At 43.1% G+C, this 26,433-nt stretch overlaps 1 protein-coding gene across 2 annotated transcripts in view; it reads left to right on the plus strand.

Annotated features, from left to right (window-relative positions):
• The first annotated feature begins 2,683 nt into the window (after positions 1 to 2,683).
• LYN (LYN proto-oncogene, Src family tyrosine kinase) overlaps positions 2,684 to 26,433 on the plus strand; it is a 75,829-nt gene continuing 52,079 nt past the window's right edge. Inside the window, exon 1 of one of the 2 annotated variants that reach the window (XM_010838968.1) lies at positions 2,684 to 3,950. The gene's annotated coding sequence lies outside the window, so the exon portion shown is untranslated. The remainder of the gene's footprint in view (positions 3,951 to 26,433) is intronic. The other variant, XM_010838969.1, reaches the window with a different exon arrangement.

Genomic DNA, 26,433 nt, shown 5'->3' on the forward strand with positions numbered 1-26,433 from the left:
TCTCTGAATTCTAGAACTGGCTGCTGCCTGCTTTCCACTGCAGCCCTTACTGTCCTTTGCCCCATCTTCTATGATTTTGCTCTGCAGTTCTGGACATGGGCTGGTTAGAAACACCAACCCCCTCCCCTGGACTGTGTCAGATTACTAGGGGTGATTTTGAAAGGTTTATGCCTTATTTCCAGACCTGATGCTACTCTGGGAGGGTGTGTGTGCAGGGTACAGATCTCAGAGCAGTGGAGATGGTTCCACTGGAACACGGGTTCTAGGTGGGTGTCCTGCCTTTGATGCTGATCCCTGAGCACCAGATGTGAAGGAAAGTGTAAACCCCTCATCATGTCCTGCATGTCACGATGCCCCACCCCTGAGGGACAAGCACACACTGACCTAGAGATGTGGGGATGGTAACACTGTGTGTGTGTGTATGTGTGTGCGCGTACTGTGCTTGTCAGTCACTCAGTTGTGTCTGACTCTTTGTGACCCCATGGACTACAGCCCCCCAGGATCCTCTGTCCAAGAGGATTCTCCAGGCAAGAATACTGGAGTGGGTTGCTATGCCCTCCTCCAGGGGATCTTTCCAACCCAGGGATCCAGCTTAGGTTTCCTGCATTGCAGACGGATTCTTTACTGTCTGAGCCCCCAAGGGAAGCCCGTGTGTGTGTGTGTGTGTGTGTGTGTGTGTGTGTGTACAGACAGAAAAATAAAAGACCAGGTTTCTGTTCATTTGGAATGATGACGGGCTTCCCAGATGACTCAGTGGTAAAGAACCCGCCTGTCAATGCAGGAAAACAGGTGTGATCCCTGGGTGGGAAAGATCCCCTGGAGGAGGAAATGACATCCCACTCCAGTATTCTTGATGGGATAATTCCATAGAGAGAGGAGCCTGGTAGGCTACAGTCCGTGGGGTCGCAAAGGGGCAGCCATGACTGAAGTGACTGACCATGCTGAGATCAGCAAGAGTCATTCTTTTGCAATTGCTCTTTAAACATTTTTATACACTGGATACGCTAATGATATTGTGTCAAACTTGTTGAGAAAGTGGAGGAAGGGGAGCTGTTGACATGAACTGAAGAAAGAAGGGGAGGCCCATGTCTGGAAGGCGTCTGCAGCTCCTGCGTCTCTTACGGTAGATTCAACAAGTCACAGTGACCCCAGGTGCATAGAATTTGAGCTGGAAAAGATGGACATTTTGTTTGACCCACGAGTACTGTGAATGAGGAGACAGTGGCTGTCTAAACCAGGATGCACTAAAGGAATAGTGCATCCGGGATCCTCAGTGGTAGTCGCTGTACTCAGTTGCCCCCAGATTCCGATTGGAATTTGTCAGCTACGGCTCCACAAATAAGATGAGTCTAAACTAGATAACCTGTGGCATTAGTAGGTCTTTGGGTTCCCATGGAAACCTGCTCTGGCCACAGCGTAAGCAGAAAGGAGGAAATTTTGGAAGGAAGCTGAGGTCTTACACAAAACTGCCCTGAGGCGAAGGAAGGGCTGAGTAAGCGAGTCTGCGGTGCTAGGGACAAGGCATCTCGAGACCTCCCACTTTGGATGCTGGGGAGCCCAGCCCTCTGACTCAGTGGTTCTGTTCCCTTCCATGGGGTCCTCACCATGAACATGTTCTCACCCAGACCTTGCTCACCAACCGTCCCATCCCTCACCTCCTGTTACCCTGCTCTTTCTGCATCACACTCACCACCACCTAAAAGTCTTAGAGTTGGAGACTCCCCTGGCGGTCCAGTAGTTAAGATTCCGCCATCCAATGCAAGGGGTTCGGGTTCTACCCCAGGTGGGATAAGTAAGATCCCGCATGCCTTGGGGCCAGAAAACCAAAACATGAAACAGAAGCAATATTGTAACAAATTCAATAAAGACTTCAAAAATGGTATGCATCTAGAAAATCTTTTTAAAAAAGGAATGATTAAAAAGTTTTAGAGTTACTTGTTCACCTGTGGAGATTGAAAAATACTGACACCCAGGCCTGACCCTCAGAGAGCCTGGTCTGGCGTAGAACCAGAGCATGTGTTTTCCCTAAAAGCCCCATGATCTTCAATGCTTAGCTCAGGTTAAGAATCAAGGCCTAAGTGGCCCTTACACATAACACTACTGTGTGTAAAATAAATAACAAGAACCTGCTGTTCAGCACAGGGAACCCCACTGAGTGCTCTGTGCTGACAGAGTGAGGATATGTGCGTACGTATGGCTGAGTCACTTTGCTGTACAACAGACACTAACATTGTAAAGCAACTAAACTCCAAAAATAATAAAAGAATTGTGGCCTAATAAACACATTGGTAGAGCAAACACAGGATGTACTGCCGTTACCAGCATGGCTGAAAATATGTTGAAAAGAATTGAGTGACACTGTGAGGGAGAGGGGTAGTTTGGGATGGACATGTACAGCTGAGAATATTTAAAATGGATAACCAACAAGGACCTACCATACAGCACAAGGAACTCTGCTCAGTGTTATGTGGCAGAGTGGATGGGAGGGGAGTTTGGGGGAGAGTGGATACATTATATGTATGGCTGAGTCCCTTCACTGTCCACTCGAGTCTACGACAGTATTGTTAATCAGCTATACATGTGTACCTGTGGCGGATTCATTTCGATATTTGGCAAAACCAATACAATATTGTAAAGTTTAAAAATAAAATAAAATTTAAAAAAAATAAAAATTGTAAAAAAAAAAAAAGTTTCTTTTAAACAAAAGAATTGAGTGACTCATGTAGAAAGGATTCTTTGGGAAGAATCAGGCCGTTGTGAGTAAGCACACATAAGTGATGTTGACAAGAGCCCTCCCAAAGCAGGTGCCCTGGGGGAAGGGGGCGGTGGCCCCAGTTTCCCAGTAAGTCCACGGAGGATGGGGGAAGTAAATGACTTGCCCAAGGTCGACCCGTAGCTCAACAGTCATACATTCCGCCTGCGTCTACACTTCTCTGATCCTGAGTGACACCCTCTTCTCCGTGGTTCCCTCTTGGGGCCACATGGGGGCTGGGGGTGAAGCCCCCTACTCCCTTGCCTAGAGGTTAAAACCAGGGGAGCTGATGGCACAAGGAAGGATTGTTGAAGGTTTGGCTGTGTTACTAAGGGAGGGCACATTTTTAGCAAAAACCATAGGCGAGAAGGAGAACCTCAATTTCAGCAAGAAAAGCAGAAGTTGCTGGGCGGTCAGGGCTAATGAACGGAAATGTGAGGGATCTAAGTGTGAGAGTCTGAACCTAAAAGCAGTTTGGTTAAAAGCAGGGAAAGAAACAGAGGCGGGGAGAAAAGAAAGAATAGGTTTTGTCTCTTTAGGGAATTGAGATGTAATTCAGTGGTTGCACTTTTAGCGTTTTGGTGAGAGGGGCAAACAGAAATATGAATGATCTGTAAATGTTGTACTTTTCATCCAAATGTCAGGATGGTTTGGAAACGGATTGCTTTTTACCAGGAGGGATGGACCATGGGACTGCGGGTTCTTACAGAAAAAAAATCTGTAATCCTTTTGGGTTTAACCATTAGGCAAATTGAGCTTCCTGGTTTCAGAAAGAGAAAACAGACCCAAAAGAGAAAAACCCAGGCCCGTGGGAACAAGAAACTTCCTCCTCCTGGGGCTGCTTGAAAGGCCTGCTGTGCCCGTCTGAGTCTCCAGCTCAGCGTGAGGCTGGCTGGAGGGCTTCCCGGAGGTGGAGGGGTGATGGGCAGAGAACGGCCGCGTTGAAAAGGAACTCTGGACGTGGTAGCTGAGGCTGCAGGCTTGGGCCTTGGGGTCTGAAGCACCGAAGCTGCCTTTTCGTTCGACGTAAACCTGGGGAGTGAAGGACCCGGGGACTGAATTGTGTCCCCGCTGTTTGCCCCTTAGTTCTCTGGGTCCTTCAGCCAACCCGGAGGCCAAAAATAGAATTCTTCAGGTTTTTACTCTTTTGATGACAAATCAGAGGAGAGACCCAAAGCCAGTTGAAACAGAAAGACCTGTAAGTACAGAGCTCATTTGTCTGCCAGATGGGTGAGTAGGGGCTGTAAGACAGTGAGAGGCTTGAGCAGTTCAGTGAGGGGAACCCCGTGTGAGTGGGGAGGGCTCTGTAATCTGGCCCGCTTCCATCTCAGGGAAGGGAACTAAAGTCTGGGATGGGGCTGAGTGTGGGGTGCCTTAGAGGCCTGTCTGTGGTGCTGTGCAAACTGTAACACTTTAGTTGGTGAAACCCACACTTGTAAAGACTCCCTAGTGATTTTTATTTAGCAGTTTTGTTTGTGCCAAAGGTCCCATGAGCCTTTCTTCTCTATAATCTGGCTCTCCCTGTTTAGGGGGATGGGGAGAGAAAATGGGAAGTCATGCATTGTTCACTGTTTTGAAGTAGAGGGATTAACATATGCTCTTGTGTTTAATCCTCACAATAACCCTTGAAGGAGTAGTGTTATCTGCTTGGTACAGATGAGTAGGATGAAGTTCAATTAAGTAACTGGCTGGCGTTTGTTTGGCTCTCAGGAAATACAGGAGTCAGGTTGGACCCAAATTTCCTCATCCTAAAGCTCTTGGCACCTTCATTTGGGAGAAATGACTGAGTTGAGATTTCAGCCCAGATTGTTTGAATGGTCACAGACTGACTAGGTGGCTGCCATGGTCTAGATTTGTCTGAAACAAAAATGATTTGGGGAACTAACATTTGTTGATCATCTATTATAAACCAGATAGATTGTAGCTAATAAAAAGAATGGAATCTACCTACAGAATTGCTTCTGACTGCAAACTACTGTATCAGTTCAGTTCAGTTGATCAGTAGTGTCCAACTCTTTGCGACCCAATGGACTGCAGCACACCAGGCCTCGACTCAAACTCATGTCTATGAGTCGGTGATGCCATCCAACCATCTCATCCTCTGTCGTCCCCTTCTCCTCCCACCTTCAATCTTTCCCAGCATAGTCCATGGGATTTCTAAGTTCAACTTCAATTCAACGGAGGTGTTTTGCTGTGTCATGGTGACGAGGTCAGGGGACTGTGTATGTCTCAACGGTGGAAGTAGGGTGGTGTACAAGGAGGCTGATCAGATAGTATGTCAAGGAGTTTACAGTCTCCATGGAGGAGAGAGACGCATACACATTAACAGCAGCTGATGCAGGAGTTACAGACCCACATAAAACAGGACCGTTGGTGGTGTCCTGGGGCTTGTGGCTACATCCAAAATCGATGATGGGTAGAAGTGGTCAGGGAGAGAAGGATGTAGGCAAGACTCGGTCTGAATTAGGCTTTGGAGAATCAGTGGGATTGGCCTACATGGGGAGGCAGAATGGTGTTACCATGTCAATAAATGCAAGTTTCTGTCCTTGTCACACTGAGCAGCAAGAGACTGGAGCCAGGCTGTGAGGAGCTGTGTGGGCCAAGCTGAACACTGGCAGTTTTCTCCTGTTGATAGTACTAGAGATGTTGGTAGCAGAATTTGAGATGATGGTATAGTAGTAATAATGGTGTCTTAACACTTCCTGAGTGTTTATTCTACTGTGTCCTCCGTGCCATGATGAATATGTATGAGCATTTCCAAGTGCCAAGCTCTGTTCTCCAGACGGGCAGTCCAACGGGGTACAGACCTGACAAAAATCCCTGCTCTCACGGGGCTTGCCGTTCATCGAGGAGGGACAAAGCAAATGCTAAAATAAATCCTGTAAGCTAAATTCGTGTGATCATGCCATGGAGAAATGTGAATACAGAGTGGTGGGCAGGGAGTGGGTGAATGAGAGCACATCTCAGTTTTGAAGTTTGCCTCTGAATAAAGGTAGAATTCATTCATTTAATCAGGTGAAGAGTAGAAGGTGGGTCTGATGGATCCTGAATGTAAATGAAAAGATGAGATGATTAATTCACAGATTTGAGCCCAGAGTCGGGAAAAGCCTGATGCCACAGATACTGGCCAGGAGGCAACCACACTACCCAGAATAGTCACATCTAAAGTGGACCTTTTAGTCATTAATATCATGTAAGGGTTAATAGGGGCTAACCTACTAACTAGTAGGGGCTAGTGACTCAGTGGATAAAGAATCCGCTTGCAATAAGACTCAGAGGAGACGCAGGTTCAATCTCTGGCTCGCGAAGATTCCCCGGAGAAGGAAATGGCAACCCACTCCAGTATTCTTGCCTGGAGAATCCCATGGACAGAGGCGTCTGGCAGCCGCCGAGTGGGTTCGCAAAGAGTGAGCCACAACTGAGCAACTGAGCATGCGCACAGGGTTTAGTAGCGAAAGAAGACTAACGTAGGGGAAAACCGTCAGAATGACGCTATTGGCCTTGTCCGTGCCTTTCCCTAAGCCTCCAGCGAGGTTACACAGAAAGTGACGAGGGCCCAGTGGAGAATAAAATGGGACTGCAAGATGACAGAGGTTTTGATCCTGGGTGACGAGGATGGTGGGGGAAAATGAGAAATTTGCCCTACGAATAATGGAAATTCAACAGAATAGCCATCATGCTGTTTAACTTATTTAGAATTTTCTGTAAGTGACCAGGGGGCACCCGGCCCAGCATCAGTACTCCCTGAGAATCAGTGGTTTCTGCTTAGAGCACAGTGGGCAGCCTGGAAGGTGACGGGGTGGGTTTCCAGCGCCAACGCACCAGCCCCCCTCCCCCCACGTGCACCTGCCGGGGCCCCACCCTCCACGCTCTTTCAGCCTGGCTGCTTCAGCTGACAGCACCCACCTGCTGCATCTTCCCCCTCCTGCTGCTGCTCTCTGTGTAAACTTACAGATTCACAGGTCCCCAACCCCCTTGGTTCACAGCCCCTTGAGAACCTCTGAGACCCCCTGAGGGTCTCAGTAAGTTTTTCACAGCGATCCTAGAGCAGAAGCACCAGAGTCCCATTCCCTAGGGAGTCAGATGCAAACCACTTCATATGCATTCGTTATCACAATTCAGTACCATTTTAAAAAGTAATAATGGTGCTAGCGGTAAAGAACCTGCCTTCCAATGCAGGAGACATAAGAGATGCAGGTTTGATCCCTGGGTCAGGAAGATCCCCTGGAGGAAGGCGTGGCAACCCACTCCGGTATTCTTGCCTAGAGAATCCCATGGGCAGAGAAACCTGGCGGGCTTCCATGGGGTCACAAAGAGTCACTACTGAGTGACTAACACTTAGCCAGTTAACAATGTCCTGATGGTTTCAGGTGGGCAGCAAAGGGACTCAGCCATATATGTGTATCCAGTCTCCCCAGCTCACCTCCCCATCCAGGTTGCCGCATGATATTGAGCAGAGTTCCTGTACTGTACCGGTCCTGGTTGGTTATCCATTTTAAATAAAAAGATCATACTTCTATGAAAGTAAAGCAGTGTCCCTTGTTATAGACATTTTGGCAGTGGAGAGGGAGAAAAATAAAAAAATGACCATAGAAGTGTGAAAATTTTTTATTTTAATTTTGATTTAAACAAAAATTTTTCTAAAGTTTATTGTATTAATAATAACCAAGTGTTTTCCCCTTGTAATTTTAAAACCCATCATATATAATAATGCTGTACTGATTCGCTCCCCATCCTGTTCTGATTTCATTTGATTTGAATAGTCCTTTCCGGACTTGTTCCTATGTATGTCATCATAATGTGGATTCAGTTTTAATCTTGCCTTGTTAGAATGTTACATTATAAACATTGTTTTATTCAGTCACAGAGTTCTTTTAGCCATTCTTAAAAATGGATGCTTGTCACTTTCAAGGAGATGTTGTTGTTGTTCAGTTGCTCAGTTGTGTCCCACTCTTTGCATGGGACACCCCATGGACTGCAGCACACCAGCCTTCCCTGTCCTTCACCATCTCCCAGAGTTTGCTTAGACTCATGTCCATTGAGTCAGCGATGCCATCCAACCATCTCATCCTCGGTCATCCCCTTCTCCTCCTGCCTTCAATCTTCCCCAGTGTCAGAGTCTTCTCAAATGAGTCTGTTCTTTGAATCAGGTGGCCAAAGTATTGGAGTTTCAGCTTTAGCATCAGCCCTTCCAATGACTCTTCAGGACTGATTTCCTTTAGGATGGACTGGTTGGATCTCCTTGGTCCAAGGGACTCTCAAGGGTCTTCTCCAGCACTTCAGTTTAAAAGCATTAATTCTTTGGCACTTAGGCTTCTTTATGGTCCAACTCACATCATTCAAGGAGATACTTGCACATAATTTAAAAACCAAAACAACTGAAACACTTTGAAACATCAGACGCTCACTCCTCCTTCCTAGCACCCATCATCCAGTTTTACTCACCAGATCCAACCACTTTCTTTTCCTCAATTCCAATAGCTTTACACCATGGTGGAGTCTCTTGAATGCTACCATATAGTTTAGGTATCTGCTACCAACCTAGACAGCGTATTAAAAAGCAGAGACATTACTTTGTCAACAAAGGTCTGTGTAGTCAAGGCTATGGTTTTTCCAGTGGTCATGCATGGATGTGAGAGTTGCACTATAAAGAAAGCTGAGTGCCGAAGAATTGATCCTTTTGAACTGTGGTGTTGGAGAAGACTCTTGAGAGCCCTTGGACTGCAAGAAGATCTAACCAGTCCATCCTAAAGGAGATCAGTCCTGGATGTTCATTGGAAGGACTGTTGTTGAAGCTGAAACTCAAATACTTTGGCCAGCTGATGCGAAGGGCTGACTCATTGGAAGAGACCCTGATGCTGGGAAAGATTGAGGGCAGGAGGAGAAGGGGACGACAGAGGGTAAGATGGTTGGATGGCATTACCGACTCAATGGACATGAGTTTGGGTGGACTCCGGGAGTTGGTGATGGACAGGGTGGCCTGGTGTGCTGCAGTTCATGGGGTCGCAAAGAGTAGGACATGATTGAGCAACTGAACTGAACTGAACCGTTCTATTTTTACTTAATCAACTTACTGAACTGTTGGTTGACAGCAGTGGTTCTTCAGGATTGCTAATTTCTGATAAAATCCTGTTGATTATGCAAATATGTGTGTGTACTCAGGGCTGCCTCATCTGATAGTCTCTGTCTTTTTGTTTTTATGTCTAATTTAGTTGTATCTTTCATTGATTATAGATGGCTACAGGTGTTTCATTAGGAATATGACTTTAATAAACATTAGTAAACTTCTACCTCTTATCAGTTATTTTTCCAAGCTAACATTGTAGAAGTTTGAGGATTCAGTTAAGAGGATTTAGCAAAATTCTATTGTATTTTACATAATGATGATTAAGGCAGAGCAGCCTGCCCTTGATCATTGCGATCTTTGCAAAGACTATTGGGTGCTAGGAAGGGACACGCTAGTAGCTGTGGACAGCTTTTCTCAGCAGAAATATTTTAAGGTAATACAGTCGTTTCAAAATTGAGGATACATTTTTCTGAAATATCAACTCAGAAGTATGTGGCTCCATGCCCATTCTGTCACAAATTTTAATCTACTTAATTTTTAAAAAATTAATGCCTTATTTTTCGGAGTAGCTTCAGGTTTCCAGAAACATTGAGTGGAAAGTACAGAGGGTTTTCCATGTAGTGCTCACCACCTTTTCGGTTTCCCCTAATTATTAACATCTTGCATAGTGTGGTGCATTTATTACAATGCATGTACCAGTATTAATATTAATACATTGTGATGCATGCAGATCCACTGTTTTCATTGGGCTTACTCTTGGGGCTGTACTTTTTGTGGGTCTGACAAATGTATAATGACATGTGTCTACTATTATGGTGTCATACAGAATAGCTCAGTACCCACAAAATCCCCTGTGTTCCACCCATTCATTCCTTCCTCTCTCTGAACCACTGGCGACCACTGACCTTTTAACTGTTTCCTCTTCCACAGTTTTGCCTCTTCCAGAATGTCATTGGAATTATACATTATGTAGTTTTTCATACTGGCTTTTTTTCATTTAGCAATATGCATCTAAGTATCCTCCATGCCTTTTTATGACTTGATAGCTCATTTCCTTTTGTTGATAAATAATATTTTGTTGTCTGGTTGGACCACAGTGTGTTCCTCCAGTCACTCACTGAAGGATATATTAGCAGTGCCCAAGTTTTGGCAGTTTCAAATAAAGCTGTTATAAATATCCATATGCATGTTTTTGGTGTGAACTGAAGTTTTCAGTTCATTTGGGTAAATAGCAAAGTAGTAGAATTACTGAATCAGGTACTAAGAGTATATTTAGTTTTGTAAGAAATTGCCCAGCTGTTTTCTGAAGCGGCTACACCATTTTTTATTCTCCGGTATTGAATGAAAGTTCCTCTCCTTCTGCCTTTTGTCCAGACTTGGGTGGTGTCAGTGTTTGGGATGTTTGTCGCTCTCGTAGGTGCGTGGTGGTATCTTACTGTTTTAATCCACATCTCCCCATTGACATATGATGTGAACCATCTTTCACAGTCTTAGTGGCCATTTTTCTCCCTTCTTTGGTGAGGTGTCTGTTCAGATCTCATACTCATTTTTCGATTGGGTTGTGTGTTTTTGTATTATTGATTTTTAAGAATTCTTGTGTATTTTTTTAGACACCAGTCCTTACTTTGTGTTTTGAAAAGATCTCCCAGCTCGTGCTTGTCTTTTAATTTTCTTTTGCAGAGCAGTTTTTAATTTTAATAAAGTCCAACTTTATCAGTTTTTTTCTTCTATGGCTCATGCTTTTGGTTTTTTATTTAGAAAGTCATTACCAAACTCAAGGTCACCTCGATTTTCTCCTATGTCATCTTCCAAGGGGTTTATAGTTTTACATTTTACACTTAGTTCTGTTATGCATTTTGAGTTAATTTTTGTATAAAATATGGATCTAGAATAATTTTTCCTTTTGCATTTGGGTGTCCAGTTTTTCCAGCACTACTTATTGAAAAGACTGTCATTTCTCCATGGAATTGCCTTTGCTCCTTTGTAAAAGACAAATTGATTATTTCTGGGCTGTCTATTCTGTTTACTATACTTTTATTTTTTTACTTTTTTATGCTATTCAAAATGGTATTTCCACTATAATCTATACAGTTTTATGCATACAGTACTACAGGTTTTAGGCTGTTTGTTGTAGTGTTGACTATACTTTTACAGTATAGGTGTTTGGGTTTTTTGCTGTTGTTGTTACCTTCAGTGGAAATAGAATCTATTAGTAGCTACTCTTGTCTTGACTTCTTTGAACCTTAGTTTCTTCATAAGAGGGAGTGGGTAGAATAGATCGTTCTTGACAGAGGACGAGATGGTTGGATGGCATCACCAACTTGATGGACATGAGTTTGAGTGAACTCTGGGAGATGGTGAAGGACAGGGAAGGCTGGCCTGCTGCAGTCCATGGGGTTCCAAAGAGTCGGACGTGACTGAACAACAACTGTTCTAGTTTTATCTCATGACACTAGTTTGTATTGTATTTAAGTATGAAGCCAGGGTGGTGATTTTCTCGTAGAAAGTTTCTGGGTCTAGTCCAACAAACACCAGGTCTGTGTGTGTGTGTTTGTGAGTCTGTATCTGTGTGTGTAAGCAGAGTGGCAGACATCTATTGGACAGAATTTTTGGCTATGAATGTCCTTTACATTTTATAAAGGAATAGTAGACCTGCCTTTCTCTGATGAGTGACAAAGCATATTTTTCTGTCGCAGTCTGTAACAGAACATATCAATACATAAGCTCATTACCAGTAATTTAAACACCAGATTTCCTGCCATGAGGGGACATTTGGAAATGTCTGGAGACATTTTTGTTGTTCTATCTGGCCATGTGGAGCGGGCGGAGGTGTTACTGGTATCTGGTGGGTAGAAGCCAAAGATGCTGCTAATGACCTTACAATGCACTGGACAGTGTCTACAACATATATTTTTTGGTTTAGAATGTCAATAGTACTGAGGCTGAGAAAGCCTGTTGCAGAGATGCAGACTTATTTATATCTGTGGGCATGTTTTCCTCTTGCTTTAGCCTCCAGAAAACCTAAACTTCTGGAGATTTTTGGTCTGCTATAACAATTGTGCAGACCACTTAAGATATGACCTTTAGCTTTGAGCTATCTTGCGCTTAGTTTCACTTTTTCTCAATTTCATAATAATTTCTATTTTGTTACATCTATGTATGTAATCCTGACTTAAACTTTTTTTTATTGGAGTACAGCCAATTAACAAACAATGTTGTGGTAGTTTCAGGGGAACAGGGAAGGGACTCAGCTATACACATACATGTGTCCATTCTCCCCCAAACTCCCCTCCATCCAGGCTGCCACATAACATTGAGTAGAGTTCCCTGTGCTGTACAGCAAAGCCTGACTAACTCTTAAAGTAGAATTTAAACATATCATTTTATATATTTCTAAAGAGAAGCAGCTGGACCACTGATTCTAAAATTCCGAGGCTAGAAATAAGGTTGATGTTCCATCTGCTTCTTGGTGGGTTGTGCATACAGAATTCAGACTCTGCTTTGAATTTCCTCTTCTGGTCCTTGAAGTGACACGTTTTCCCTGTGATACCTAACTTTCCATTAGCTCATCTTGTTTTCATAGTCTTCCCTTTTACTGTGAAGAGAAACGAAACCAAAAACCCCCACTTGTTTCAGCAATCCCCCGTGTCTTCCTCTGTGTGAACTTGCTCAACTAAGAGTTATGCAAATAGGATCAGCTTTGTGTACTCAATCCCAGAGACTGTCACCGGCATGTTTGGTGGGTTTGTTGTCACGAGAGAGTCAGGACCCTGGCCTCCTCTCGTATAGCTCAGCCCCAGCCTTCTTCCAGCCTCACCCACTCCTTCCCCACCTCTTACCTCATTCCCGGCATGGATCTTGGCATGACCTTCCAACTGTCTTGGAACCAAAGAGAAGAAGGCTTGTAGGTATCCACGGAACCTACCTCTTGTGTCCACATGAGGAACTGAGTGCTTGTCACCTCCTGAGATAGCCAGCAGGTGCCTTCTGTCCGTCCAGGGCATGCTGATATGCGCCTCCTGGACACGAAGCCATTTTCCTGATGTCCGTAACTGTCTGCATGATTGACATTTCATTTCCAAGTGATCTTAGCAAATGTAGATGGACGATGGCTCCAGCTGGAGTCTCTCCAAGTTCTTTCCTCCTACAGATTCTCTGGGTTTGAAGGACCTTAGGTTATGGGTCCTCTTGTTTTAAAATTTCAATCAATTTTTGTACAAGTTTATGTATGTGTGTGCATATTATATGTTATATATATACTTATATATAATTAGAGACATTGCATATGTATGTATAATTTACACAAAATAAAAACATCTTTTAAAATTTTAGATTAAAGGTAATTAAACACATGACCTAAGGTTCTTCAAACTCTGATATGTGTGTGTATACATATATATATCTGAATAGGAAATTATATATATGCTATACACACACACACACACACGTAGGGCTTCCCAGATGGTGCCAGTGGTAAAGAACCCACCTGCCAATGCAGGAGACATAAAAGACACAGGTTCCATCCCTGGGTCTTGAAAATCCCCTGGAGGAGGGCATGGCAATCCACTCCAGTATTATTTCTTACAGAATCCCCATGGACAGAGGAACCTGGTGGGCTACAGTCCATGGGGTCACAAAGAGTCAGACTGAAGCAACTTAGCACACACGTACACATACATGTAAATATATACACATATATTTTAAGAAAAAGGCAAACCCCAAAATACCTGCAAACTCATCACCTGTAGATGAACATTGTGATATTTTAGGATATTTCTTCCTAGACACTTTTCCTACCTGTTTATATCATTTCTCCTCACAAAAAAATAGCATCTGGCTATATATGTTGCTTTTTAACTTAAATATATTGTGAATATCTTTTTAAGTCAACAGATGTAATGTGCAATATTTTAACGACTACTAGTATCCTTTTTTGTTGAGGTATCATGTTCTAGACCAATTTTACAAAAGTCAGTTGCCTGAAGGCCAGTTTGATCAAGTTATCAAATGTTCCAATTTACCAGAAGACATGCTTCTTTGAACTACTTGAATATTATTTCTATTTTTAAAGAAACTTTAGGCATTTTAATGTTCTCCTGATAGTTCTTCAAATGGCATATCAACTCTGAGAGTTGTGAAATTAAAAACTTTTAAGTTTAAATTTAAATTTAGAAGGATCAGAAAGTAATTGGAAGTGATCAAACATTCTCAACACAGGGACTGCCCTGGTGGTCCAGTGACTAAGACTCCTCACTCCCAATGCAGGGGGCCCAGGTTTGATCCCTGGCTGGGAACTAGATCCCACATGCCACAACTAAAGATCCCGCATACCGGAACTAAGACCTGGTGCAGCCAAATAAATAAACGAATACTTTTAAAAAAACATTCCCAACACATATGGCATGCTAAATCTCTGGATTCTAAGGATAAGTTAGGCTGTGTTGATCTGTCGGCTGTTTGTAAAATCAGTTGACATGAAAGGATAGAAGAATCTTGAGATATGGAAAGGAAGTGAGGGTGTATAGAGGAATTTGTAGAAAGAAGCAGAAGATTTGAGCCTCAGACATAGCAAAAAACATGCCACTACGTTCAAAAGAATTTTTTAAAATTAACTTGTCCTAAGGGCTGGTTCCAAATAGGAAGAGGAGTACGTCAAGGCTGTATACTGTCACCCTGCTTATTTAACTTATATGCAGAGTACATCATGAGAAACGCTGGGCTGGAAGAAGCACAAGCTGGAATCAAGATTGCCGGGAGAAATATCCATAACCTCAGATATGCAGATGACACCACCCTTATGGCAAAAAGTGAAGAGGAACTAAAAAGCCTCTTGATGAAAGTGAAAGAGGAGAGTGAACAAGTTGGCTTAAAGCTCAACATCCAGAAAACGAAGATCATGGCATCTGGTCCCATCACTTCATGGGAAATAGATGGAAAAACAGTGGAAACAGTGTCAGACTTTATTTTTCTGGGCTCCAAAATCACTGCAGATGGTGATTGCAGCCATGAAATTAAAAGACGCTTACTCCTTGGAAGGAAAGTTATGACCAACCTAGATAGCATATTGAAAAGCAGAGACATTACTTTGCCAACAAAGGTCCGTCTAGTCAATGCTATGGTTTTTCCAGTGGTCATGTATGAATGTGAGAGTTGGACTGTGAAGAAGGCTGAGTGCCGAAGAATTGATGCTTTTGAACTGTGGTGTTGGAGAAGACTCTTGAGAGTCCCTTGGACTGCAAGGAGATCCAACCAGCCCATTCTAAAGGAGATCAGCCCTGGCTGTTCTTTGGAAGGAAGGATGCTAAAGCTGAAACTCCAGTACTTTGGCCACCTCATGAGAAGAGTTGACTCATTGGGAAAGACTCTGATGCTGGGAGGGATTGGGGGCAGGAGGAGAAGGGGACGACAGAGGATGAGATGGCTGGATGGCATCACTGACTCGATGGACGAGAGTGTGAGTGAACTCTGGGAGTTGGTGATGGACAGGGAGGCCTGGAGTGCTGCAATTCATGGGGTCGCAAAGAGTCAGACACAACTGAACGACTGAACTGAACTGAACTGAAGGGCCTCCCTTGTAGCTCAGTTGGTAAAGAATCTGCCTGCAGTGCAGGAGACCCGGGTTCGATCCCTGGGTTGGGAAGATCCCCTGGAGAAGGAAATGGCAACCCACTCCAGTATCCTTGCCTGGAAAATCTCATGGACAGAGGAGCCTGGTGGGCTGCAGTCCAGGGGGTCGCAAAGAGTCAGGCAACAACTGAGTGACTAACACTTACACTTAAAAGTTAAGAAATGAAGTAGGAAACTACAGAAAAATCATATCCCCTATTGTGTGTTAGTTGCTCAGTCATGTCCAAAGAATTTTTAAAAGTTAACTTGTCCTAAAAGTTAAGAAATGAAGTAGGAAACTACAGAAAAATCATATCTCCTATTGTGTGTTAGTTGCTCAGTTGTGTCCTACTCTTTGCGACCGCATGGACTATAGCTCGCCAGACTCCTCTGTCCATGGGATTCTCCAGGCAAGAATACTGGAGTGGGTTGCCATTCCCTTCTCCAGGATATCTCCTATTACACTTAAGCTAATTACTGTTTCCAAAATTACATCCATAAATATTTCAATTTTCATCTCTAAAAGATAAAGAATCACATTTTCAACATAAATTTAATACCATTATTAAACATAAAAGTGATTATTCCTTATCATCAAATATTCAATAAATGATCAAATTTTTCCAGTTGTCTCATAATTATTCTTAATAATTTGGCTACCAATTACTAGTAATCAAGGCTAATATGGTAGCCCACTCCAGTATTCTTGGCTGGAAAATCCCATGAACAAAGGAGCCTGTTAGGCTACAGTCCATGGGGTTGCAGAGTCAGAGATGATTGAATGACTGAGCATGCACACATGCATAAGGCTAATACAGTTCTAAGAAGACTCAACAAGTCTTAGTTTCTAAAAATAGAACATTCCTTTAAAAAAGCATCATAGAAATCTTCAAAAGCTTTTAAAACAATTACATTGGATAAGAATTATTATACCCTTAAGCTATTGAATACTAACACAAACCAGCAGTAAACTTAAACTGTTAAAACATCACATCAAATGTGAAATTATATACACTATACAAAGAGTTAAAAGATACAAAATTTGGTAAATTTGTCATCTTGTAAGGTGAAAATCCTCAGAGAATTGGTTTTGGGTGAAATGAATTTCAAGAGCTAGTCTCCATTTATTTAACCAATGACCTATTACCTGCCAAACCTTTTTTTCTTTTTTTTTTAATTGGAGTATAGTTAATTTACTATGTTGTGTTAGTTTCAGGTGTACAGCAAAGGGATTCAGTTATATATAGTTTTACATACACATACACACACAGGCTTCCCTGGTGGCTTAGTGGCAAAGAATCTCCCTGCCAGTACAGAAGACACGGGTTCTATCCCTGGGTCAGGAAGATCCCCTGGAGATGGAAACCGCAACCCACTCCAGTATTCTTGCCTGGGAAATCCCATAGACAGAGGAGCCTGGTGGGCTGTAGTCCATGAGGTCACAAAGAGTCAGACACAACTTAGCAACGAAATGACAGCGACATATAACTATATAGTCTACATTTACATTCTCTTTCATTAAAAGGGATGATTTGGGAGAATGGCATTGAAACATGTATAATTTCATATAAGAAACGAATTGCCAGTCCAGGTTCGATGCAGGATACAGGATGCTTGGGGCTGGTGCACTGGGATGACCCAGAGGGATGGTACAGGGAGGGAGGTGGGAGGGGGGTTCAGGATGGGGAACACGTGTACACCTGTGGCGGATTCATGTTGATGTATGGCAAAACCAATACAATATTGTAAAGTAATTAGCCTCCAATTAAAATAAATAAATTTAAATAAAAAAAAGAAACAGTCCATAGAGTTAGCAACAACAACAAAAAAAGATGGCAGCACTTGATTAATATTTTAAAAATAGATCTACTGAAGGCAAAATGTAGCAGTAAGGAAAAATAAGTGAATAACAAGCAACGGAAACATATACATTACCGTATGTAAAACAGATCACCAGTGGGTATTTGCTGTATGGTTCAGGGAACCCACAGCTGGTGTTGTGACAACTTAGAGGGTTGTGATAGGGTGGGAGGTGGGAGGGAGGTTCAAGAGAGAGGGAACATATGTATACCTATGGCTGATTCGTGTTGATGTATGGCAGAACTCAACACAATATTATAAAGCAGTTATCCTTCAACTAAAAATAAAAAAGAGAATAAACGTAAAAAAAAAGAAAAAAAGTTATTTCAAAATACTGAGGATAGTTCCCTATGCTATACAGTAGATCCAGTTGATTATCTGTTTTGTATACAGCAGTGTGTATATGTTCGGAGAAGGCGATGGCACCCCACTCCAGTACTCTTGCCTGGAAAATCCCATGGATGGAAGAGCCTGGTGGGCTGTAGTCCATGGGGTCGCTAAGAGTCGGACACGACTGAGCGACTTCACTTTCCCTTTTCACTTTCATGCATTGGGGAAGGAAATGGCAACCCACTCCAGTGTTCTTGCCTGGAGAATCCCAGGGATGGGGGAGCCTGGTGGGCTGCGGTCTATGGGGTCGCACAGAGTCGGACACGACTGAAGTGACTTAGCCGCAGCAGCAGTGTGTATGTTGCTCCCAAACTCCTAATTTGTCTCTCTATCACCTTTCTTCTTTGTTAACCATAAAGTTTGTTTTCTGTCTCTTTTTCAGTTTTGTAAATAAGTTCATTTGTGTCATTTTTTTAGGTTACACATATAAGTGATGTATGATATTTGTCTGTTTCTGCCTAGCTTACTTAGTATGATCATCTCTAGGTACATTTATGTTGCTGTAAATGACATTGTTTCATACTTCTTATGGTTGAGTAATATTCTATTATATATATATAATATTCCACTTGCATATATATGGTGTGTATATATATATGCACATGTGTACCACATCTTCTTTATCCATTCATCTGTTGATGGACACTTAGGTTTCTTCCACGTCAAACAAGTCTATTTCTGATTGGATGGTATTATAATACAGTCTCACAATAAAAATCCCTTTCTTAGAGCTTTGTGTAACTACCCAGTTATTTTCTTAGAAATCTCTTATTGGGAGAGAGTGGGTGTTGTGTTGAGAAGTGGATACGTTGTAAAGGCCCTTGTTACCTGCTGTCAAGGTGAAGAGTATCACATACTCTCTCCCGCCATGCCCACCGATTTCATTTCATGGTGAGGAGATTAGAGTCCTGAGACCGGCTTAGTCTTGTCCATATACAGGACTGTCCAGGCCAGACCTGCAGCTGGACACCCAGATTCCTAACTTCCGCACACCTTTGTCACTTCTCCACTGTCTTCTAGGCAAGAGCTAGATTTCTCTTCCACTTTCTCTGTGCTGGATACCAACCTCCAGGTGTTTGAATTTCATCTACCTCTGAAACTGTCTTGCATTTCTTTTCTGGACTCACTCTAACTAATGTAGTGATAAAAATTGTACCAGGTTATTAAAGTTCCAAAAATGCAGTCAATTTGCTGTCTTTCGTATTTGACTGTTATTTCGAAAGATCTCTGTGTCAGGTTAGGTTCACATTTTTATGCCACACATTCATGTTTAGTTCATTGCCCGATCCCTGGGTCTTCCTGAAGCTGCACCTGGCTCTTAGAGCACAAAATAAAGAAATGGTTTCAAACTGGATAAAGACATCAGCAAACATGAGTAAATTAAAATGGATCAGATTTTTATTTCAAAGGCTTGAAGAAGAGTTAATTAAGAGGGAATCAGCCGTAATGTACTGGGTCTCTCATTTCAGCATGGGGGGGTGCTTTTTAAAATTAATTTTTTATTGATACACTTTTAGTATACTCATAAGTTGTAAAACCATCACCACTCTCTAATTCCAGAAACTGATGCATCTTCTGTGAAACAGGCTTGCAGATTTTGCACACTGCAGTTCAACTGTGAAAAAAAAAAAAAAAAGGAAAGAAAGGAAAAAGGAGGGAAAAGAAATCTTCACATTGTCTAACTCTTCTCTCTCCAGCTCTCTGAGTAGCAGCAGGTGGGAAAACAACCTTAAGTTGACCAACAGGGGTCAAATCATTTCCATTTTAAACAGTCTGTTTTCCATCATGACTCTACACCTTCCAGATAAGAGTTGTCCTTCTTGTTTCTTCTGCTCTCTTCCAAGATGTAGATAGATGCAGGTTTCTCTTGTGTTATTTGGGGAGAAAGAAGCCATCCCCCACCTCAAACAAATGGTTGATATTAGCACACGTGGAAATGCCTATTGTTGTTCAGTCACTAAGTCATGTCCAACCCATGGACTACAGCACACCACGCTCCTCTGTCCTTCTCTATCTCCCAGAATTTGCACAGACTCATGTCCATTGAGTCAGTGATGCCATCCAACCATCTCATCCTCTGTTATCCCCTTCTCCTCTTGCCCTAAATCTTTCCCAGCATCAGGGTCTTTTCCTATGAGTCAGCTCTTCACATCAGGTGGCCAAAGTATTGGAGCTTCAGCATCAGTCCTTCCAATGAGTATTCAAGGTTGATTTCCTTTAAGATTGACTGGTTTAATCTCCTTGCTGTCCAAGGGACTCTCAAGAACCTTCTCCAGCACCACAGTTCAAAAGCATCAATTCTTGGGCACTCAGCCTTCTTTATGGTCCAGCTTTCACATCTGTACATGACTACTGGAAAAACCATAGCTGTGACTAAATGGACCTTTGTTCAAAAAGTAATGTCAGTCTAAAGTGATTTAGACCTTAGCAGGGGCATTATAGTAGAGAAAGACAACTACTTAAGTTGGAGTAGATGGTGCTGGTCATGGAGTTGAGTTCTGATGCTCCCTCCTCTTCTGTCCCCTTCCTTCCCCCGGATACCCAGGAGGCTTTTCTGACCCCTTTCTCTCGTATAAGCAGTTTGGAGAAAAGATCCCAATTCCTCCCTGGGCTTTGCATCTCTAAAAAAGCCTCCAAAGTCTCATTCTTAAAAGTAAAGGAAAAAGGAAAACGGTCAAAGGGCATCTGAAAGGTTTCTATTTGGGCAGGCAAGGTACATCTCTCAGGCTACATAACCGGTACCAGGTTGCCCAGATAAGAATTGTCTTGGGGATGAGTCCCTGTGAATGATCCTGGAACCAAGCTCAACTTGCTTTGGAAGCTCAAGACCACTTTTGTCTGGGATCGTAGGCACCTATCCCTATGTTCCTGGGGCTTCCTTTCTCTTCTGAGGCTCCCTCACTCAGCTCTTCTGGAGGTGAGCTCCTTGCACGGTCAGGCAAGAGGCCTTGGGTGGTTGGAAGTGCATCTCCAAGGCCACTGGGCTCAGGTCCACTTTGGCAGGGACCGTTGATCACCAGGCATGGGTCCATCTCTGGTAGTGTCTTCCTGGTCTGCAGTGTGCCAGTCACAGAGCAAGCAAGTGCTCATCTTCCTCTCATTTCCCACATGCTGTCTCCTGCCCTAGAGATGCTTCTGGTCACTCCATAATGACCACTTACATTTCGCAAGGTCAGGCCAAAGGGGGTCAGGAGGGGGACTTCAGAACCTCTGGATGCGTTATTTACTAGCTCCTGGGAAAGTGCCGTGCAAATGTACACGTTCAGTCTGGGAAGTTGCAGTGAAGTGAAAAAAAAAAAATGTTTTTGTTGAGTTTCTGTGTGGCTGCTGGGATGCTGTCTTTAAAGACAGATGCCTTTAAAGAAAGCAAATACATCGGTCATCATAAAAAGAAAATGCTGTCATAATAAAAACAAAGCAAAGAAACCAATTTCTTTGGTAGCACTTTGTAAAGGCAAGAAATTTATGTTCTCAGGGGTTAAATTCTAGTACTTCTGTTTTTCGATTTTAAGATCTAGGATTCTGAACATAAATGTGTGAAATAGCTGTTAAAATCTGGGTTCAGATTTTATAGGGGAAGTAGCAGTCCAATTTCCTGTTTTTATTTCTTTTAGCTCTCAGAATAGGAGAAATTGGTGATTTAAAAATCTTTCTATAGCCGAGAGGTGAATTTATATGAACTTCAGGCTGAAATGGACATGATGGAATATCTTTTAAATTTGTGAAACTTATGGTGAAAAACAAAATATTACCTGAAACGTATATTATATAAATCCAAGCTCAGGAACCTCTTTCATTGCAGAATTCCTTCCCCTCAAAGGTCCGTCTAGTCAAAGCTATGGTTTTTCCAGTAATCTTATACAGATGTGAGAGTTGAACTATAAAGAAAGCTGAGCACTGAAGAATTGATGCTTTTGAACTGTGGTGTTGGAGAAGACTCTTGAAAGTCCCTTGGTCTGCAAGGAGATCCAACCAGTCCATCCTAAAGGAGATCAGTCTTGAATATTCATTGGAAGGACTAATGCTGAAGCTGAAACTCCAATACTTTGGCTACCTGATACGAAGAACTGACTCTTTTCTAAGACCCTGATGCTGGGAAAGATTGAAGGCAGGAGGAGAAGGGGACGACAGAGGATGAGATGGTTGGAGGGCATCACCGACTCAATGGACATGAGTTTGAGTGAGCTCTGTGAGTTGGTAATAGACAGGGAAACCTGGTGTGCTGCAGTCCATGGGGTTGCAAAGACTCGGACATGAACTGAACTGAATACACACATTTATGTTCACATCATCATGTTATTAAAGTGGACAGCAGGGCTTCCCTTATGGCTTAGTGGTAAAGGATTCACCTCCCAATGCAGGAGACATGGATTTGATCCCTGATCAAGGAAGATCCCACATGCTGCATAGCTACTAAGCCCGTGCACCACAACTATTGAGCCTGTGCTCTAGAGCCCAGGAGCCACAACTACTGAGCTCTCAAGCTGCAACTACTGAAGTCTGAGCGCCCACAACAAGAGAAGCCACCTCAGTGAGAAGCCTGAGCAGGGCAACTGGAGACTGGCCCCAGCTCCCAGCAACTAGAGAAAAGCCCACGCGGCCACAAAGACTCAGCACAGCCAAAAATAAATAAATATAATTTTTTTTTAAAAAGTAGACAAAAGAGTGACCTGACGTCTAGGTTACCTTGCCTAACAGAGGGGAGGAGGGAGAGGGGAGAAAAGCTCCGTTTAGAAGGTGTAAGTGGGGCATGTGCCAGCCAGAAGCTGATTTGGGAAGTGTGCTGCTGCGGGTCCCTCTTTGGGGTGAAATGGGGTTTCCTTATACATCTCATCACGAATTCTCTCCCTCCCAGTAATGGAGGGAAACCTAGGCTTTGGGTTACATTTATTTATATATTATTTAGCAGAGATGTATATAGCTCTTACTATGTGCTGCTTAAGTACACTTCAAGCACTTTACACATATTACTGATTTAAGGCACGTCACCCTCATAACAAACCGATGAGCTAGATGAAGTGATCTCCATTTTTTTCAGAAGGAAACTGGAGCACAGAGGTTAGGTTGCTTGCCAAGATCACACAGTTAATAATTGAGGGATGCAGGATTTGAGTTTAGCAATCTGACTTCACAGTTCTTTTCTCCAAAATATTTTGCAAATTGTGGTGTCTTCCTTAGGAATTAAAAAAAATATATATATATATATATTTTGGCTGCACCGTGGGGCTTGTGGGATCCAGTTCCTGGGCCAGGGATGGAACCCGGGTGACCATAGTGACAGCACCAAATCCTAACCACTAGGCCTCCAGGAAACTCCTTTCCTTAGACATTTTTTTAAGATAAAATTTCTTTATGGGCTGTTGCATCTTACAAATGAACTTCAGAACCTAAGCAACATGATGGTGGGATCCTTTCAGACTATTTTCTGTGCATGTTAATTATACATGGATGTGTGCATGTGTGTGTATGTGTATGTATGTATGTGTGTGTGTATGTATGTATGTGTGTGTGTGTGCTGATTGATTACATAAATTGATAGATATATATTAGGGCTTCCCTGGTGGCTCAGAGGGTAAAGCGTCTGCCTACAATGCGGGAGACCCGGGTTCAATCCCTGGGTTGGGAAGATCCCCTGGAGAAGGCAATGCCAACCCACTCCAGTACTCTTGCCTGGAAAATCCCATGGACTGAGAAGCCTGGTAGGCTACAGTCCATGGGGTCGCAGAGTCAGACACAACTGAGCGACTTCACTTCTTAGATATATATGAATTTTTTTCAATAAATGATTGGTGGTCAAGAGCATCAAAGTTATGCAAATCTCTCTTTTTAACCCACCTCACTCTTATAATATGCTCAGTTCAGTTCACTTTAGTCACTCAGTTGTGTCTGACTCTGCGACCCCATGGACCGCAGCACACCAGGCCTCCCTGTCCATCACCAACTCCCAGAGTTTATCCAAACTCATGTCCATGGAGTTGGTGATGCCATCCAACCATCTCATCCTCTGTCATCCCCTTCTCCTCCTGCTTTCATACTGTTCATGGGGTTCTCGAGGCAAGAATACTGAAGTGGTGTGCCATTCCCTTCTCCAGTGGACCACATTTTGTCAGAACTCTCCATCATAACCCGTCCATCTTGGGTGGCCCTACACGGCATGGCTTAGTTTCACTGAGTTAGCAAGGCTGTGATCCATGTGATATAATGTCAGTTTGGCTTAATTTAATGAACTCTCCCCTATCAGGCTTCCCTGGTGGCTCAGACGGTAAAGAATCTGCCTGCAGTGTAGGAAACCTCGGTTCAATTCCTGGGTTGGGAAGATCCCCTGGAGCAGGGAATGGCAACCCACTCCAGTATTCTCGCCTGGAGAATGAAATAGACAGAGGAGCCTGGCAGGCTACAGTCCATGGGGTCACAAAGAGTCAGACATGACTGAACAACTAACAGACAACAACACAACCTCTATTGATGGACATCTAGATTGTCTGTGTCTGTTATATAAATAAGACCAGTATGAACATCCTTGTACTCTGTGTAAGCATATCTAAAGAACAAATCCTCTACAAGTTTTCACCATAAAAACCAACAACAACAACAAAAACCCCTAAAAATGTGAAGTGATGAATATGTTAACTGTTTTGAGGTAATAATTTCGCAATATGTAAGTATATCGAATCATCACATTGTACACCTTAAACTTATACAATGGTATATGTCAATTATATCTCAATAAAGCTGGAGAGAGAGACTTCCCTGGTGAGCCACTGGTAAAGAACCTACCCTCCAATGCAGAGGACGGGGGTTTGAGCCCTGGTCAGGAAGCTAGGATCCCACATGCCCCAGGGCCACTAAGCCCAAGCACTGCAACTAGCGAGGCCCACATGCCTCAACGAAGACCCAGCAAAGCCAATACATCAATAAGATTGTAAAAAAAAAAAAAAAAGCTGGAGAGAGAGAAAAAAGAACAGCCTCTCAGAAGTGGAATTCCAGGTGGACAGCTGCTTCCTTGCTGAGCATGTCGATAACTGTGGGACATTATTTGGTCTGGCCATGACCAGCCTGATGATAAATGAGGAGTCATAATTAGCCTTTTATCCCAGAGTTTCTTCTGGTTTTTCTTTTTTAAACAGAGATTTTAGTATTCAAAGGCCCTTCAGTGAGGATGAGGCACCACTAATGGATATTTGCCCCAGTGAACGTCTGGACAGAAAAGTCGCCCAATCCTGATTTCTGGATATGTTGATGGCAGTCCCTTTGTGACAGAGGGTCACCTGCTGTCTGTGTCTGGTTAGATCATCTACTTGAGCTTCTATGATGAACAGCATCCTAGGGGTGTATTTGCATGCGAGACCCTCAGGTATTATCATGATTAATTCATATCTGCTGGGAAAGATTGAGAGCAGAAGGAAAAGGGGTCAACAGAGGATGAGATGGTTGGATGGCATCACTGACTCAATGGATATGAGTTTGAGCAAACTCGGGAGATGGTGAAGGACAGGAAAGCCTGGTGTGCTGCAGTCCATGGGGTCACAAAGAATCAGACATGACTGAACAACTGAACAACAACAGAGTCCACATGTAAAATGTGCTTTCATTTACTGTTAAAAAAGAAATATCGAAGACATTGCCGACAGCACTTTATGTGAAGCCCATCCTATGAAACTTTAGAAATTTTATGCTGGGGCGTGCCCGTCCACTGTGGACCCAGGTCAGCTTCCTTTTTCCCAGGAGAGTGCCCTGTGATGCCGGCTCTGGCTCTTCCTGCCGGAAAGCTCCTACTGCAAATCTGGATCCACATTTGCATTGTCTTCTTTTCCTCACCTAGAGTTTTCTGTTTCCAGTTTGTTAAACTCACTTTTTGGTAAAAGTATTTCAAATCCTTTTTGAGAAAGAAGCGGGCTATAAAAAACAGTGTCTTTAGCATCATTAATAATGAGATAAACACGTTTCAAAATAGCCATTGTTTGGCAAAAGGGTAAGAAAAAAAAAGCACATACTTCAGGCGAAAGCTATGTGAGTCCACCATTCACTTGTGCAATGGTTTGAGGCCAGTCATGTAATCTCTCCATGCCTCCATTTACTCCTCTGTAAAATGGGATTAATAATACCTGGGTCATGGGGTTTCTTCGAGGATTAGATGAGATGCTCAGAAAATTACAGATGTTTAATTGAAAAATAAATACTAAGGTGTAAATCCTTATAAAGCGTAGCTCCTGTCACTTGCAAACATGTAACTGGGCTCTTAGTTTTTGTTGGGGGTGCACTGGGTTTTGTGTGTTTCTGGTACCTTGGCTCAGTGAAAAGAATTGAAGACCTGGTGCTGTTTATCCTCTGATGCAACAGGATGCTATCTGAGCTCTTTTGCTGGAATGTTTGAACTGCAGGGACCCAAACTCAAAGCTCAGTGCTAGTGGGTTAGGGTCTTCGTCTCCAGCGTGCACACGGGGCTCTCAATTATCTGTGTGATGAAAAGTGAAAGTTACTCAGTGGTATCTGACTCTTTGTGACCCCATGGACTGTAGCTTGCCAAACTCCTCTGTCCTTGGAATTTTCCAGGCAAGAATACTTGAGTGGGTTGCCATTCCCTTTTTTAGGGGAGCTTCCTGACCCAGGGATTTGAACCCAGGTCTCCTGCACTGCAGGTGAATTCTTTATCATCTGAGCCACCAGGGAAGCCCATGTGATGGGGGAGAGGGAAATCATGAACTATGCATAAATAAATAATACTGCAGATTAGACGACCCCCTCACACATCCTCCCA

The sequence above is a fragment of the Bison bison genome, unplaced genomic scaffold (genome assembly GCF_000754665.1).
Source record: "Bison bison bison isolate TAMUID 2011002044 unplaced genomic scaffold, Bison_UMD1.0 scf7180017864108, whole genome shotgun sequence".
Taxonomy (NCBI): domain Eukaryota; kingdom Metazoa; phylum Chordata; class Mammalia; order Artiodactyla; family Bovidae; genus Bison; species Bison bison.